Source organism: Rana temporaria, chromosome 8, assembly GCF_905171775.1.
Source record: "Rana temporaria chromosome 8, aRanTem1.1, whole genome shotgun sequence".
NCBI lineage: Eukaryota > Metazoa > Chordata > Amphibia > Anura > Ranidae > Rana > Rana temporaria.
Genome location: NC_053496.1, coordinates 166,759,359 through 166,778,592, shown reverse-complemented (window position 1 = coordinate 166,778,592; position 19,234 = coordinate 166,759,359). Strand labels below are relative to the sequence as shown.

At 46.0% G+C, this 19,234-nt stretch overlaps 1 protein-coding gene across 1 annotated transcript in view; it reads left to right on the top strand.

Moving 5' to 3' along the window:
- The window catches only part of LOC120909931 (oocyte zinc finger protein XlCOF6.1-like), a 487,791-nt gene that overhangs the window by 426,840 nt on the left and 41,717 nt on the right, over nt 1-19,234 (top strand). The gene's annotated exons all lie outside the window — the stretch shown is intronic.

Sequence of the window (19,234 nt, the reverse complement as noted above, 5' to 3'; positions counted from 1 at the left end):
AAAAGAAAAAGAGGGTAGAGGAGGGGCGTACCAGAGAAGGGAAATAAACATAATAAGTATGAAGGAAAAGATAAATGAAGGAAAAAATTAAATAAATAAATGAAAAATAAATAAATAATAGTAAGGGATGATAAAGGGGGAAAAATGAATAAATAAAGAAAAAATAATAATAATAATAATAAAGAAAAAAATGAAAATAAAATAAAATAAAAATAAATAAAAGTAAATAAATATAAATATAAATATAAAGTGACTGATATCACATACCGGGTACTACCAAGGCACACCTAAATATGACTATGACTTTACCTCTCACTTTGTCTTTTTGTCACTTTTAGTAACATACTAAGGCAATTTTACCTGCTTTCTGGCGGGATTTGTGACGTCATAGCAGTCTGGGGGTGGGAGGAGCTTGGTTTGCTGCTGTGTTTTTTTTCTTTTTCTGTCTTTTTTCGATTGGTTGATGGCTCTTTAAATTTTGCACATTGTAACCCCACATTTATCACATGCCTGACGAAGGGGCCCTACGTGGCTCCGAAACGTTGCACTCTCTTTGTGTTGCGATCATGCAATAAAACATCCGTTTGGACGCCATCTACGTCGTTCCATGGTGTGCTGGCAAATATTTCTACTGTAACGTGTACCAGGATCCAGCTGGTTGTTGCTACAAGCACCCCCCACTGTACATTCATACAGGACCTTTAGTTCCAACTACCTGATCATCTTGTGGGATCTCCTGATGTTCCTGGGTGGAATCCTGAGAATAAAGGTGACGGGGACATCTCTCTGGTGTATTTCTGTTACAAGATCCATCTGCAGAAAATATACATTTGGTCACATAAAACACCAGCTACAAAAGTTCTGTAATACTGTATTTGAACCTTAACCACTTAAGACCCTTTAGGCAGCTAAAGGACCCCGGCCAGTTTTTGCGATTCGGCACTGCGTCGCTTTAACAGACAATTGCGCGGTCGTGCGACGTGGCTCCCAAACAAAATTGGCGTCCTGTTTTTCCCCACAAATAGAGCTTTCTTTTGGTGGTAATTGATCACCTCTGCGGTTTTTATTTTTTGCGCTATAAACAAATTTGAAAAAAATTCTATATTTTTTACTTTTTGCTATAATAAATATCCCCCAAAAACATATATATAAACGTTTAGGCCGATACGTATTCTTCTACCTATTTTTGGTAAAAAAAACAAACAAAAAAAACGCAATAAGCGTTTATCGGTTGGTTTGCGCAAAATTTATAGCGTTTACAAAATAGGGGATAGTTTTATTGCATTTTTATCTTCGTGTTGCCCTGTTTGGTAGTAATTTCGGTCTTCATTGATATATACAACTGAGAAAAAAACAATAAAACTCTTTGTATAACAAAAATACACGCTGATAAGGGTTAAAGCCCAAGTGTAGCTAAATGTGAAAACAGGGTATTAGAACTAAGGGGCCGTCACGGACTTTTGTCAGGAGAGCCCAACTCTTTCATAGAAGAAGCCTTACTACAGCTTCTATGAATCAAACTTGATCTCTAAATGGGGGGTAGCTTCTATAAAAAGGTGAAGCTGAACAAAAAGGGCAGACATAGTAAGGCTCTCTTGATGCCTGTGGCGGCCCCTTAGTTGTATTAACCCCTGCAACACTGGAAAATTATGAAGCAGAATCAGCACAGGGGACACATCCTACTGACTGTGAGTTATGTCCCTTGTGCCGATATTTCATTTCCTAAGTTAGCTATCCTTAGGCTTTAAAGCAGAGTTCCAAACAAAAGTGGAACTTCCGCTTTAAGCACTCCTCGTCCCCTTAGGCCTCGTACACACAAGGGGACATGTCCGCTGAAAACGGTCCACGGACCGTTTTCATCGGACATGTCGCTCGGAGATTTTCGGTCTGATGGTTGTACAAACCATCAAACCGAAATCCGCGCAGACAGGATACGCAGTGACGTGGCCGCGACGATGACGTGGCGAACCCTGGAAGGTCAATGCTTCCACACATGCGTCGAATCACTTTGACGCATGCGAGGGCTTTTGGCTGAGTGGACATGTCCGGTAAGTTGTACAGACGACCGAACATGTCCGACGGACAGGCTTTCAGCGGACATGTTTCTTAGCATGCTAAGAAACATTCGTCCGCTGGAAACCTGTCCGACCTGCCGGAAAATTGTCCGGTCAGCCGTACAGACGACCGAACATGTCTGCTGAAACTGGTCCGCGGACCAGTTTCAGCAGACATGTTCGGTCGTGTGTACGAGACCTTACATGCCACATTTGGCATGTCATTTTTTTGGGGGGGTGCGAGTGCTTCGTTTTGAGTGGGACTTCCAGGTCCCACTTCCTCCTTCCACCTACGGGCCACCTAGGCAACTCACCCCCTAGGCGGCCAATCCCTCTCGGCAATCTTCTGGGACATGTGACAGGTCCCAGAAGATTGCCTATCCACTGGGAGAGCGCTGAGTGACTCCCGCATGCGAAGTGCGTGTCCGGCCGTGAAGCTGAAAGCTGTCACTGATGGGTGCCCACAGTGGCTATGACGGTGCCAGCGGAGAGGAGGGGCTCTGGGTGGACACATCGTTGGACCGTGGAACGGGTGAGTGTCTTCTTATTAAAAGTCAGCAGTCTTCTTATTAAAAGTTTGTAGCTGCTGACATTTAATAAACAAAAAAGCCTGGACTCCGCTTTCAGAAACACACATGGTTATTAGCTGAGAGAGATCAGCCATCCCAAGACAGGCTAAGGTCTGGGTGTGTTTACTAACCTAAAATTTACAACCACGAGTAGACACAAATAATAAATGAAACATTCAATGAACAAAATAAAAAAAATCTGTTCTGGATTTAGTGTTTATTATTCACCTGTGCTGATCTCCAGAGGAATTTCTTCCTCTTTAATCTTCATATGTCGTCCTTCCTCCTCCTCAGCTTTGACGTCTCTCGGAGTGTCTCCGGGGTCTGTGAATAAAGATGAGAGTGAAGCCCTCTGTAGTGAGATGTATGAGAGACCCCAGAGTGTGTGTGGGGGGGAGACTGGTCACGTCTCTTGGCTGGTAACACACAATGACATGATGTGAGGAGGAGAGCCGGAGTCTAATAGAGGCTGATGGAGGAGGGGGAGAAGAAGAGATTGTTGTAGTGACTGAACAAGGAGAATCTGGGACTCTTCTCTGGATTGAGATTGCATTCACACCTGAGGGACGCAACGCGTTTGGCGTCAACGTAGCTTTTCTGAGTTTAATGTTTACTACTCACCAATGGTGATATATGAAGAAATTTCCCCCACTTCCTTTTTAATTATTTTTAGTTCCTCTGCTTCACTTTTGACCTCTGTCTGAGTGGCTCTGGTGCCTGTAAATAAAGAAGAGAGTGAAGGCCCTTGTATTGAGATGTATGAGAGACCCCCGAGAGTGTGTGGGGGGGAGACTGGCCATATTTCTTGGCTGGTAACACCCAATGACATGATGTGAGGAGGAGAGTCGGAGTCTAATAGAGGCCGATGGCTCCTGACTCCCCCACTGGGCACATACTGTCTCCCCATTACTGTCTACTGACAGAGGAGGGGGGAGAAGAAGAAATTGTTGTAGTTAGGGTTGTCCCGATACCACTTTTTTAGGACCGAGTACAAGTACCGATACTTTTTTTCAAGTACTCGCCGATACCAAATAACGATACTTTTTTTTAAATGTGTTCCCAAATGCAGCCATGTCCCCCCACAGATGCAGCCATGTCCTCCCCCCATATGCAGCCATGTCCCCCACACATATGCAGCCATGTCCCCCCACATATGCAGCCATATCCCCCCCATATATGCAGCCATGTCCCCCCACATATGCAGCCATGTCCCCCCCATATATGCAGCCATGTCCCCCCCATATATGCAGCCATGTCTCCCCCATATCCAGCCATGTCCCCCCCCATATCCAGCCATGTCCCCCCCCATATGCAGCCATGTCCCCCCCCATATGCAGCCATGTCCCCCCCATATCCAGCCATGTCCCCCCATATGCAGCCATGTCCCCCCCCATATGCAGCCATGTCCCCCCCATATATGCAGCCATGTCCCCCTTACCGTACAAGCTGCCGCGCCGCATCCCCGCTTGGTTAATACGGGCGGGGAACATTACAGCTTTCATTTGAATAGCTGTAGTCTTTCGCGCTGCGCTGCGTATAGACACTCCCCCTTGCTCGGGATTGGACAGTTCACCCGAGCAAGGGGGAGTGTCTATACGCGGTGCAGCGGGAAAGACTACAGCTATTCAAATGAATGCTGTAATGTTCCCCGCCCATATTAACCAAGCGGAGATGCGGCGGCGGCGGGGGAGAAGTATTCTATTTCGGTATCGGGAGTATTTGCGGAAGTACGAGTACTCCCGCAAATACTCGGAATCGGTACCGATACTAGTATCGGTATCGGGACAACCCTAGTTGTAGTGACTGAACAAGGAGGATCTGGGACTCTTCTCTGGATTTAGTGTTTATTCCTCACCTGTGCCGATCTCTGGAAGAACTTCCTCCTCTTTACATGTCTCATCACCCCTCACATACAGATCCTCAGCTTCCTCTTTAACTTTAACGGGATCTTCATTCTTACAAATACAAAATAGACACTACACTTATGTATAAATAATGTATAAACAATACATAGCATTGTTAAGACTTCCAGTTCCTCCTACCTGATCCTCCTGAGGGATCTCCTGATCCTCCTGTGTGGAGTCCCGGGAATACAGAGGACGGGGAGATCTCTCTGGGGGATTCCTGTTACTGGATCCATCTGTAGGAAACACACACACTGACTGAATACATTGTTTCTATGGGCCAGATCCACGAAGCAGTTACGCTGGCGTATCTATTGATACGCCGCGTAACTGCTAGTTTGCTCCGGCGTATCTTTGTTTTGTATCCACAAAACAAGATATGCCTGAAGCTGGGCTAGATCCGACTGGCGTACATCTTAGTACGCCGTCAGATCTAAGGTGCATATTTCCGCTGGCCGCTAGGTGGCTCTTCCGTCGATTTCCGCGTCGAGTATGCAAATTAGCTAGATACGCGAATCCACAAATGTATGTCCGGCCGGCGCATTTTTTTACTTTGTTTCCGTAAGCCTTTTTCCGGCGTAAAGTTACCCCTGCTATATGAGGCGTATCCTATGTTAAGTATGGACATTGTTCCAGCGTCGAATTTTGAAAATGTTACGTCGTTTGCGTAAGTCGTTCGCGAATAGGGCTTTGCATAGAATGACGTTCACGTCGAAAGCATTGGCTTGTTGCAGGTTAATTTGGAGCATGCACACTGGGATACCCCCACGGACGGCGCATGCGCCGTTCAGAAAAAACCTTATTTACGTCGGGTCAAGTAAAATTAACATAAAACACGCCCACATCATTAACATTTGAATTCCACGCCCTTACGCCGGCAGATTTACGCTACGCCGCCGTAACTTTAGAGGTGCTTTGTGAATACATCACTTGCCTCTCAAAGTTGCGGCGGCGTAGCGTTACTACGATGCGCTACGCCGGACTAAAATTACGATCCGCTACGTGGATCTGGCCCTATGTCTTTATATCAGAGGATGTGTATCTAGGGGGATCTTCAATACTCTTCTCTCCTTTACAAGAAATAGAAGTCTCCTCTTACCCGGTGATGTGAGGGGTGGCCGCTTCTCCATCATGGCGTCCTTGTAGAGATCCTTGTGTCCTTCTATATACTCCTTCTCCTCTGGAAGTACTTGGAAAAATGCTGCTTTGTAAGGTCGACACAGCAATAAATCTATTAAATGAAAATACTATTTTAAATGATGCAGTTCTGCATAGACTTTGGTCTTTAGGGAGATTTTTTATTTCCTGATTTATGTAGCTTGGTGCCAGATTAGGGCTGCCACTAGGGATGAGCTCCGGTGTGTTCGCACAGTCCACGTGCAGAGCCCACCAGGGCGTCTGCGCGGCGCAAATCACAGGCAGGGAGACATTTCCCGATCTCTGCAGCCAAGCACCGGGAAAATGTCTCCCTGCCTGTGATTAGCGCTGTGCAGACGCCCTGGTGGGCTCTGCATGTGGACTGTGCGAACACGCTGGAGCTCATCCCTAGTTTAAGGTGACCAGATTTTAAAAATGAAATCCGGGGACATTTTTTTTCATTTTGGGCAAACTTACGATTTAATAAGCATATTTTCCTCAATGATATATGCAGTGTATGTGGTATGTGTTTATGGAATGATTGTATGATATAGTTAGAGCAGGGCTCGACAAATCCCGGTTGCCAGGTCGCCATGGCGACTAGAAATAGGGTCCTGTGAGCTGGCGCCATCTGGTGGTGAGCCGTTGGTATTACAAGTTATTACCACCAGATGTGTAAGCTGGCGCCATCTGGTGGTGGCCGTTGGTATTACAAGTTAAGCATTACAAGTTAAACAGCAATTCTAATGTAATTTTTCACTATTTTCACTGCCATCTTCTTCCCTCTAATTAGAACCCCCAAACATTATATGTATTTTTTATCCTAACACCCTAGAGAATAAAATGGCGATCGTTGCAATACGCCGTGACTTTCTGTCACGCCGTATTTGCGCAGCGGTCTTACAAGCGCACTTTTTAGTGAAAAAAATTACACTTTTTTTAATTAAAAAATAAGACAACAGTAAAGTTATCCCCATTTTTTTTAATATTATGAAAGATAATGTTACGCCGAGTAAATTGATACCCAACATGTCACGCTTCAAAATTACGTCCGCTCGTGGAATGGCGACAAACTTTTACCCTTTAAAATCTCCATAGGCGACGTTTAAAAAATTCTACAAATTGCATGTTTTGAGTTACAGAGGAGGTCTAGGGCTAGAATTATTGCTCTCGCTCTACCAATCGCGGCGATACCTCACATGTGTGGTTTGAACACCGATTACATATGCGGGCGCTGCTCACGTATGTGTTCGCTCCTGCGCGCAAGCTCGTCGGGACGGGGCGCGTTTTCTGGCTCCTAACTTTTTTAGCTGGCTCCTAGATTCCAAGCAAATTTTCAACCCCTGAGTTAGAGATTGAGTTAATTTCTCACATTTCACCGTGAGATAAAAAAATATATATCTAGAAATTAGGATGGATGGTGTGGGGGACTGTATGGATGTATGATGTATATGGGGGGGGGGGGGGGAGAACTGTATATGTGGATGGTGTATGGGGGGGGGGGGGAGGTGAGAACCCTTTGTTGAATTCATGACATACACCAAACCCCATTCACTTAGGGCCAGATTCACGTATATTCCGGAGTAGCGTAGCGTAAGCTATTTACACTACGCCGCCGCAACTTAGTGGAGCAAGTTCCGTATTCCTCAAGCACTTGCTCCGTAATTTGCGGCGGCGTGGTGTAAATGGCCCGGCGTATCCCCGCGTAATTCAAAGGAGGCGGCTTGTATTTAAATTAAGCGCGCCCCCGTGCCGAACGAACTGCGCATGCGCCGGCCTTAAACGTAGCCCAGTGTGCATGCTCCGTAGTACGCCGCAGATACATTGGTTTCGACGTGAACGTAATAAACGCACAGCCCTATTCGCGACGAGTTACATAAACGACGGAAAAACCAGACGCTGTCCCGACAGCCATACTTAACATGGCATACGGCGGACCGACGTAAGGTTACCCCTCATATAGCAGGGGTAACCTTACGCTTACGGAAACGACGTCAACTTCGGCGAAGTAGCGCAAAAACATTCGGGTATCGACTCATTTGCATATGCCACGCTGAAATCGACGTAAAAGCCACCTAGCGGCCAGCGTAGTATTGCATTTAGGATCCGACGGTGTAAGTGACTTGAGAATACAAAACAATGATACGCCGACGGGATTTTCGAATTACGCCGGTGTATCTGTAGATACACCGGCGTAATTCTTTCGAGAATCTGGCCCAGAATATCCAAGTCTCCCAGCGCAATCTCCGCACAGTTTTCAAGAGAGCAGCAGGTAATATGGAGGCTCCACCTGAAACCCCACCTCTGTATGCCTCCTGCAGCTAGCCAGAGCCCAAAGCAAGATGGAGGCTCCATCTATGTGTCCCACTTGTAGCACACTGAGTGGATGGAGGTGCGGAGTGCAGGGGGGTAGATGGGGAGGGAGAAAGTTTGGCCGGCAGGAGCAGATATCACTGCAGACATGGCGGCACAGTGAGCCACAAGTGGGTCGGGTGAGGCACTGTCTGGTTAGAGGCAGGCAGAGACACAGACATAACCCTAAGTCCGCCCCTGCAATCTGAGGACAAAACCGGGGACAGTCTTAGACCGGGGACAGTGTCCTCAATCTGGGGACTGTCCCCTGAAACCGGGGATGTCTGGTCACCCTACCCTAGTTGCCACCTCATCCCTTTAAACCCGAACACATATTAATTACACAGGTTCTGTGGCTGATTAAGGTGGTAATTAAACAAACTCGGTGCCTTATCTGCATTCAATTAGCCTCAGAACCTGTGTAATTCATATGTGTTCAGGTTTAAAGGGATGAGGAGGCAACCCTATGCCAGATACCACAGCATACTGTGGTGGAGTCCATGCTATGAAGGATCAGGGTTGTTTTGGCGGCAAAAGGGTGACCTACTCCGCTGGGTGGTCATAAAGTCATGGCTGATTGGTGTAAGTCCCATCATTTCAGCATACATCTCCCTAGAACCATCAGTCCTGCCCACAGCACAGCCCCCCATCTAATGTTCCACACATATAGAGGACTTCTAGGAAGATGATGTGGAGGTGACATGATCCCACCATCCAGTCCACAGTACTGGGACCCCCTTCTCTCATAATAAGAAGACATTATTACCTCCTCCTCACTGTGCACACATTCTTCCACACATCCCCTGCAGAAGGATTCATTGAATCATAACAAGCCCTCGATCCTCCTCTTCAGGGCTACAACAAAATGGCTGCACCGCCTCCCACTCTGAGGACACTTCCTAGTCTCACACGGACGACGGCCCTCTAGTGGTGACCCTGAATTCTGTTGCTGCCTAGATTGTCCAATCGCACCACGCAGCCGTGGAACGCAAACAGCGAAAAGGATAGAGCCACAGAGCGGAAGTGACAGAGCCGCAGAGCGGAAGTGATTGGAGATGAGCCAGGCAGGGAGGACACCGGGAGCTGCTGGGTTGGTATGGGCCTGGGGTGTATATTGTGTACCCAGCCCGAGCTAGAACATCCATACAAGCTATTTATGTAAATAAAAGAAATGAGGAGTAGCACATTATCCATGCGCATTTCGTTTTAAGAAGTTGTAAAAAGTTTGAGTACCCTTTCCCTGGTAGAACTGTTTTTGCATGTAAAGAAAACAATTTTTTTTGCTAGAAAATGACTTAGAACCCACAAACATTAACCACTTCCAGACCGCCGCATGTATATGTACGTCGGCAGAATGGCACGTACAGGCACATTGGTGTACCTGTACGTCCCTGCCAAGACGTGGGTCCAATCGGGACCCCCCCCCCCCCGCGCGCTACATGCGGCGGTTGGATTCCCTCGGGGAGCGATCCGGGACGACGGCGCGGCTATTCGTTTATAGCCGCTCCGTCGCGATCGCTCCCCGGAGCTGAAGAACGGGGAGAGCCGTATGTAAACACGGCTTCCCCGTGCTTCACTGTGGCGGCTGCATCGATCGAGTGATCCCTTTTATAGGGAGACACAATCGATGACGTCAGTCCTACAGCCACACCCCCCTACAGTTGTAAACACACACTAGGTGAACCCTAACTCCTACAGCGCCCCCTTGTGGTTAACTCCCAAACTGCAACAGTCATTTTCACAATAAAGAATGCAATTTAAATGCATTTTTTGCTGTGAAAATGACAATGGTCCCAAAAATGTGTCAAAATTGTCCGAAGTGTCCGCCATAATGTCGCAGTCACAAAATAAAACGCTGATCGCCGCCATTAGTAGTAAAAAAAAAAAAAATTATAAAAATGCAATAAAACTATCCCCTATTGTGTAAACGCTATACATTTTGCGCAAACCAATCGATAAACGCTTATTGCGATTTTTTTTTACCAAAAATATGTAGAAGAATACGTATCGGCCTAAACTGAGGAAAACATATGTTATATATGTTTTTGGGGGATATTTATTATAGCAAAAAGTAAAAAATATAGAATTTTTTTCAAAATTGTTGCTCTTTTTTTGTTTATAGCGCAAAAAATAAAAAACGCAGAGGTGATCAAATACCACCAAAAGAAATCTCTATTTGTGGGGAAAAAAGGACGCCAATTTTGTTTGGGAGCCACGTCGCACGACCGCGCAATTGTCCGTTAAAGCGACGCAGTGCCGAATTGTAAAACCCCTTGGGTCATTTAGCAGCATATTGGTCCGGTCCTTAAGTGGTTAAGCACTTCATGCCCAGCATATAGCAGAATGACGACGGCGGTGGTGGTCTAGTTATCTTGACTGGGCGTCACGTGACGTCCAGCAGGATAGAAGCCGTCGCGCGTCTGTGGGGGCGTGCATCGCGGCGACCAGTGGTGCTGGTGCGGCGTGTCAGTCTGATCAGCCATGTCCAATCACGATGTAAACAGAAAAAGCCGTTGATCGGCTTTTCCTCACTCGCGTCTTGGAGAGACGATCAGCTGCTCTACCGACAGGGGGGGGGGTCTGTGCTGATTGGTTATCAGTGCAGCCCCCCCCCCCCCAGGATGCTGCCAGGACCACCAGGGATGGCCACCACACTGGACCACCAGGTATGCCACCTTAGACCACCAGGGTAATGCCAATCAGTGCCAAGGCAGCTGCCAATCCGTGCCCATCCCCAATGCTTGCCAGTGCCATCAGTGATGCCTATAAGTGCCATGTATCAGTGCCACCCATAAGTGCCCATCAGTGTCGCCTATCAATGCCCATCAGTGCTGCATATCAGTGTTGCCTACCAGCGCCACCTCATCAGTGCTGCCTTATCAAAATATGTATTCACACTTATGAGGTCGGTAGCAATAAAATGATTACTTTTACATACACTATATTGTCAAAAGTATTGGGACGCCTGCCTTTACACTCACATGAACTTTAATGGCATCCCAGTCTTAGTCCGTAGGGTTCAATATTGAGTTGGCTCCGCCCTTTGCAGCTTTAACTCTTCTGGGAAGGCCGTCCACAAGGTTTAGGAGTGTGTCTATGGGAGTGTTTGACAATTCTTCCAAAAAGGGCATTTGTGAGGTCAGGTACTGCTGCTGCTGTTGGATGAGAAGGCCTGGCTCAGAGTCTCTGCTCTAATTTATCCCAAAGGTGTTCTATTGGGTTAAGGTCAGGACTCTGTGCAGGCCAGTCAAGTTCTCCCCCCCCCCCCCAAACTCGCTCATCCATGTCTTTGTGGACCTTGTTTTTTTTTTTTGCACTGGTGTGCAGTCATGTTGGAACAGGAAGGGGCCATCCCCAAACTGTTTCCACAAAAGTTGGGAGCATGAAATTGTCCAAAATGTCTTGGTATGCTGACACCTTAACGCCCGCCGCACGACTATTTACGTCCACAGAATGGCACGTACAGGCAGAAGGACGTATATATACGTCCTTGCCTTCTAGCGGGTGGGGGGTCCGATCGGGACCCCCTCCGCTGCGTGTGGTGGGCGGATTCCCTCGGGGAGCGATCCGGGACGACGGCGCGGCTATTCGTTTATAGCCGCTCCGCCGCGATCGGTCCCCGGAGCTGTTTACGGCTTCCCCGTGCTTCACTGTGGCGGCGCATCGATCGAGTGATCCCTTTTATAGGGAGACACGATCGATGACGTCACTCCTATAGCCACACCCCCCTACAGTTGTAAACACACACTAGGTGAACCCTAACTCCTACAGCGCCCCCTGTGGTTAACTCCCAAACTGCAACTGTCATTTTCACAATAAACAATGCAATTTAAATGCATTTTTTGCTGTGAAAGTGACAATGGTCCCAAAAATGTGTCAAAGTTGTCCGAAGTGTCCGCCATAATGTCGCAGTCACGAATAAAATCGCTGATCGCCGCCATTAGTAGTAAAAAAAAATTATTAATAAAAATGCAATAAAACTATCCCCTATTTTGTAAACGCTATAAATTTTGCGCAAACCAATCGATAAACGCTTATTGCGATTTTTTTTTACCAAAAATAGGTAGAAGAATACGTATCGGCCTAAACTGAGGGGAAAAAAAATGTTTATATATATTTTTGGGGGATATTTATTATAGCAAAAAGTAAAAAATATTGCATTTTTTTCAAAATTGCCGCTCTTTTTTTGTTTATAGCGCAAAAAATAAAAACCGCAGAGGTGATCAAATACCACCAAAATAAAGCTCTATTTGTGGGGAAAAAAAGGACGCCAATTTTGTTTGGGAGCCACGTCGCACGGCCGCGCAATTGTCTGTTAAAGCGACGCAGTGCCGAATCGCAAAACCTGGCCTGGGCATTTAGCAACAAAATGGTCCGGGGCTTAAGTGGTTAAACTACGTAGAGGGTTCTTTACTGTAAGAGTGGCAAGAATGTGAAATTCCCTTCCACAGGCGGTGGTCTCAGCCGCGAGCATCGATAGTTTAAAAAAAACTTTTAGATAAGCACCTGAACGACCACAACATACAGGGATATACAATGTAAAGCCTCATACACACAATCGGACTTCCATCTGACTTTCCCATGGATTTTGGTCTGAAGGCCGTGAACCTGTTCTGCATACACACGGCAGGAAATTTTCAGCCAACTTTCGCCAAATCATATGGTTTTTCAGCTCTTTACCACCACCCTTTGGGCAACTTCTGCTATTGTCTGATCTTTAGCATTGGTTCTGAGCATGCGTGTTTGTACTTTGGACTTTAGTCCGATGGACTTGTGTATACACGATTGGATTATCCTCCATCAGACATTTGTTGACGAAAAGTTTGAGAGCGTTCACTGCGAACATTTGTTCCGATGAAAAAGCGAAAACAATTGTCCGATGGAGCATACAGACAGTCAGAGGCCCAGATTCTCAAAGGACTTACGACGGCGCAGCGCCATGTACGCCATCGTAAGTCCTAATCTGAGCTGTCGTATCTATGCGACTGATTCTTAGAATCAGTTACGCATAGATATCCTTTAGATCTGACAGGTGTAAGTCTCTTACGCCGTCGGATCTTAGGTGCATTTTTTTTTTGGCCCGCTAGGTGTCGCTTCCATCGAAATCTGCGTCGAGTATGCAAATTAGCTAGATACGCGAATTCCCGAACGTATGCACGGCCGACGCAGTAAAGTTACAACGTTTACGTTAGGCTTTTCCCGGCGTAAAGTTGCCCCTGCTATATGAGGCACAGCCAATGTTAAGTATGGCCGTCGTTCCCGCGTCGAAATTTTAAAAAGTTGCGTCGTTTGCGTAAGTCGTCCGTGAATGGGGCTGGACGTCATTTACGTTCATGTCGAAACCAATGACGTCCTTGCAACGTCATTTGGAGCAATGCACACTGGGATATTTTACGGACGGCGCATTTGCGCAGTTCGTTCGGCGCGGGGACGTGCTTCATTTAAATGATACACACCCCCTACCCGCCGAATTTTAATTCCGCCGCGTGATTTACGCTACGCCGCCGCAACTTTACAGGCAAGTGCTTTGTGAATAAAGCACTTGCCTGAAAAACTTGCGGCGGCGTAACGTAAATCGGATACGTTACGCCGCCGCATAGATACGCCATTCTACGAGAATCTGGCCTAGATTGTCCGATTATTAACCACTTCCAGACCTTAGGTGTTTTTCAGATTTGGTGTTTGCAAGACTAAAACAGTTTTTTCTGCTAGAAAATTACTTAAAACCCCCAAACATTATATATTTTTTTTTCTAACACCCTAGAGAATAAAATAGTGGTCATTGCAATACTTTTTGTCACACCGTATTTGCGCAGCGATCTTACAAGCGCACTTTTTTTGGAAAAAATTCACTTTTTTGAATAAAAAAATAAGACAACAATAAATTTGGCCCAATTTTTTTATATATTGTGAAAGATAATGTTACGCCGAGTAAAATGATACCCAACATGTCATGCTTAAAAATTGCGCCCGCTCGTGGCATGGCGTCAAACTTTTACCCTTAAAAATCTCGATAGGCGACGTTTAAAAAATTCTTTAGGTAGCATTTTTTGAGCTACAGAGTAGGCCTAGGGCTAGAATTATTGCTCTCGCTCTAACGTTTGCGGCGATACCTCACTTGTGTGATTTGAACACCGTTTTCATATACGGGCGCTACTCGCGTATGCGTTCGCTTCTGCGCGCGAGTTCGTCGGGACGGGGCGCTTTAAAAACATTTTTTTTTTGTTTTCTTATTTATTTTTATTTATTTTATTACTTTTTACACTGAAAAAAAAAAAAAAAAATTTGATCACTTTTATTCCTATTATAAGGAATGTAAACATCCCTTGTAATAGAAAAAAGCATGACAGGTCCTCTTAAATATGAGATCTGGGGTCAAAAAGACCTCAGATCTCATATTTGGGCTTAAATGCAAAAAAAAAAAAAAAAATTTGGAAATGTCATTTTTTCAAATGACAAAAAAAAAAATTGTCTCTTTAAGACGCTGGGCGGGACTGACGTTTTGACGTCACTTCCGCCCAGCGGAGCTATGGGGACGGGCGAAGGAGATTTTTCCTTCAGTCTCGTCCCCGCTCAGCTGCCGAACGGTCCCGATCGCCTCCGCCGCTACCGACGGCTCCGGTAAGCGGCGGAGGGCGCGGGAGAGCGGCGGGAGTGGGGGGGCCCCTCTCCCGCCACCGATAACGGCGATCTCGCGGCGAATCCGCCGCGGAGACCGCCGTTATCGTTTACCAGACCGCGCACACTAAAGATCGATACCTCGGTTGTGGCAGCAGCTGCTGCCGTTACTGAGATATCAATCTTTAAAAAATGGACGTACATCGTCGTGCGCAGGTCTGGAAGTGGTTAAGTCTAATTGTGTGTATGGGCCTTAATACTGACATATAATCACACACATAGGTTGGACTTGATGGACTTGTGCCTTTTTTCAATCACACCTTCTATGTAACAAACAAAAACCTCTGACACTGGAATATGAATATTTACTATAGTCTGTGCGTACTGGGCAACAAATGACACCATCAAACTACATGATCAATGCACACCTCATGCAGGTGAAAAACACAAGGTGTAGGTAGGGGGATTTACAATGCCTTTAATGAACTCCAAAATGGATTTTTACTGTGGGTAAAAGAAATCCTATTATTGTCCACTTTAGCATTGCCAGAGCTTAAGTGCCATAGCTCTGATGAAGAGGGTCTGCGCTTGAAACACGTCAGCCAGGATGCATGCTGTAGAAACCGATTACGTGTTGTCAGGCAGGATTGGCAATGAAGATTTCCCGCTTATAGACATTTGAGCAGATATCATTCCGGATGGGTTTAACGTGACATTTAATAAAGTTTTATTGAAATTATTATATCATGACGCTGATGCACTTTCCATTTGTCTTTTATCCAAAGTGAAAGTATAACTTTAGCCAAAGAAATTTCCAGTTTTGGGTCAAAGATTAGCTGCTCTTTAGTTTTTTTTTTTTGCTGTCTGTGGACATACAGTGTCTTGAAAAAGTATTCATACCCCTTAAAACTTTCCACATTTTGTCACGTTACAACCAAAAACATATATGTATTTTATTGGGATTTTATGTGATAGACCAACACATAGTGACACATACCGTATTTATCGGCGTATACCGCGCACTTTTTTGCCCTGAAAATCAGGGCAAAATCGTGGGTGCGCGGTATACGCCGATACCCGCTTTCCCGCGCCGAGTTTTGAATACTGCGCCGACATATACCGAGCGCAGTACACTCGGGTATAGTCGGGCAGTCTCGGCTCCTTCTGCGCTCACGTCCTGGACGTACAGGACGTCAGCGCGGGTAGCCGAGCATTGCCGACATTACACGAGTGTACTGCGCTCTGTATATGTCGGCGCAGTATTCAAAACTCGGCGCGGGAAACGGGCCGTGAGGACGCGGGGACGCTGCAGAAGGACGCCGGACCCGACGAAGAGGACACCCGAAGCCGCAGAAGGACGCCGGACCCGACGAAGAGGACACCCGAAGCCGCAGAAGGACGCTGGACCCGACGAAGAGGACACCCGAAGCCGCAGAAGGATGCCGGACCCGACGAAGAGGACACCCGAAGCCGCAGAAGGATGCCAGACCCGACGAAGAGGACACCCGAAGCCGCAGAAGGACGCCGGACCCGACGAAGAGGACACCCGAAGCCAAAGACGGACGCCGGACCCGACGAAGAGGACACCCGAAGCCGCAGACGGACGCCGGACCCGACGAGGCCGCCGATGGACGCCACGCAAGACACCAAAACTGTAAGTACAAAAAAAACTTTTTTTCCACAGGATTGGGGGCAACTTTAGGGGTGCGCGGTATACGCGAGAGCGCGTTATACCCCGATAAATACGGTACATGGAAGTGGAATAAAAATGATAAATGGTTTTTAAAATGTTTTACAAATAAATAACTGAAAAGTGTGGCGTGCATTTGTATTCAGCCCTCTTTACTCCGATACTCCTAACTAAAATCCAGTGGAACCAATTGTCTTCAGAAGTCACCTAATTAGTAAATAGAGTCCACTTGTGTGTAATTTAACCACTTAAGCCCCGGACCAAAATGCAGGTAAAGGACCCGGCCAGATTTTGCGATTCGGCACTGCGTCGCTTTAACTGACAATTGCGCGGTCGTGTGTCGTGGCTCCCAAACAAAATTGGCGTCCTTTTTTTTCCACAAATAGAGCTTTCTTTTGGTGGTATTTGATCACCTCTGCGGTTTTGAATTTTTGCGCTATAAACAAAAATAGAGCGACAATTTTGAAAAAAAAAATCAATATTTTTTACTTTTTGCTATAATAAATATTCCCCAAAAATATATAAAAAAAAAAGTTTTTTTCCTCAGTTTAGGCCGATACGTATTCTTCTACATATTTTTGGTAAAAAAAAAAAAAAAAATCGCAATAAGCGTTTATCGGTTGGTTTGCGCAAAATGTATAGCGTTTACAAAATAGGGGAAAGTTTTATTGCATTTTTATAAATATTTTTTTTTTACTACTAATGGGGCCGATCAGCGATTTTTTTCGTAACTGCGACATTATGGCGGACACTTCGGACAATTTTGACACATTTTTGGGACCATTGTCATTTTCACAGCAAAAAATGCATTTAAAATGCATTGTTTATTGTGAAAATGACAGTTGCAGTTTGGGAGTTAACCACAGGGGGCGCTGTAGGGGTTAGGGTTCACCTAGTGTGTGTTTACAACTGTAGGGGGGTGTGGCTGTAGGACTGACGTCATCGATTGTTTCTCCCTATAAAGGGGATCACTCGATCGATGCGCCGCCACAGTGAAGCCCGGAAAGCCGTGTTTACATACGCCTCTCCCCGTTCTTCAGCTCCGGGGAGCGATCGCAGGGCCCCAGCGGCGATCGGGTCCACGGGTCCCGGAGCTTCGGACCGGGTCGCGGGCGTGCGCCCGCGACCCACGGCTGGGTACGTGTACAGGACGTACCTGTACGTACATCTGCCCAGCCGTGCCATTCTGCTGACGTATATATGCAGGAGGCGGTCCTTAAGTGGTTAATCTCATTATACATACAGCTGTTCTGTGAAGCTTAGTGAACAAACAGCACCATGAAGGCCAAGGAACACAAAGGCCCAGATTCTCAGAAGAGATACGACGGCGTATCTCCAGATACGCCGTCGTATCTCTGAGTTGCGCCGTCGTATCTATGCGCCTGATTCTTAGAATCAGTTACGCATAGATATCCATTAGATCCGACAGGCGTAAGTCTCTTACGCCGTCGGATCGTAACTGCATTTCTTTTTTGACCACTAGGTGGCGCTTCCGTCGAATTCCGTGGCGAGTATGCAAATTAGCTAAATACGCGAATTCCCGAACGTACGCGCGGCCGACGCAGTGAAGTTACGACGTTTACGTTAGGCTTTTCCCAGCGTAAAGTTGCCCCTGCTATATGGTGGCGCAGCCAATGTTAAATATGGCCGTCCTTCCCGCGTCGAAATTTTAAAAAGTTACGTCGTTTGCGTAAGTCGTCCGTGAATGGGGCTGGACGTCATTTACGTTCACGTCGAAACCAATTACGTCCTTGCGACCTCATTTGGAGCAATGCACACTGGGATATTTTACGGACGGCGCATGCGCAGTTCGTTCGGCGCGGGTACGCGCTTCATTTAAATGATACACGCCCCCTACCCGCCGAATTTGAATTCTGCCGGGTGATTTACGCTACGCCGCTGCAACTTTACAGGCAAGTGCTTTGTGAATAAAGCACTTGCTTGAAAAACTTGCGGCGGCGTAACGTAAATCCGATACGTTACGCCGCCGCAGAGATGCGCCGATCTACGTGAATCTGGGCCAAGATTGGCAAGAAGAAAGCCATTGTTGAAAGAAAGCCATAAGAGGTCCAGTTTGTAATATGAATACTTTTTTAAGGCACTGTTTAACCACTTCGTTACCGGGCCTATTTTGGCACTTCTCTCCTTCATGTAAAAATCACAATTTTTTTGCTAGAAAATTAATCAGAACCCCCAAACATTATATATGTTTTTTTAGCAGACACCCTAGGGAATAAAATGGCGGTCATTGCAACTTTTTTTCTTCGCACGGTATTTGCGCAATAATTTTTCAAACGCCTTTTTTTAGGGAAAAAAACTGTTTCATGAATTAAAAAATAACAAAACAGTAAAGTTAGCCCAATTTTTTTGTATAATGTGAAAGACGATGTTATGCCGAGTAAATAGATACCTAACATGTCACGCTTTAAAATTGCGCACACTCATGGAATGGCGCCAAACTTCGGTACTTAAAAATCTCCATAGGCGACACTTTAAATTTTTTTACAGGTTACTATTTTTGAGTTACAGAGGTGGTCTAGTGCTAGAATGGTTGCACACGCTCTAACGCACGCAATGATACATCACATGTGGGGTTTGAACGGTGTTTACATATGTGGGCGGGACTTGCATGCGCGTTCGCTTCTGCACGCGAGCGACCGGGACAGGGGCGTTTTAATTTTTTTTTTTTATTATTTTATTATTATTTTTTACTTCATTTTTTTTATTTTTACACTTTTTTTGACATTTTTTTTTTTTTATCACTTTTATTCCTATTACAAGGAATGTAAACATCCCTTGTTATAGGAATCACTGTGACAGGTCCTCTTTATGGAGAGATGTGGGGTGGTCAATAAGACCCCACATCTCTCCTACAGGCTTACAAGCATAAAATCGGTGAAAAAAAAATCA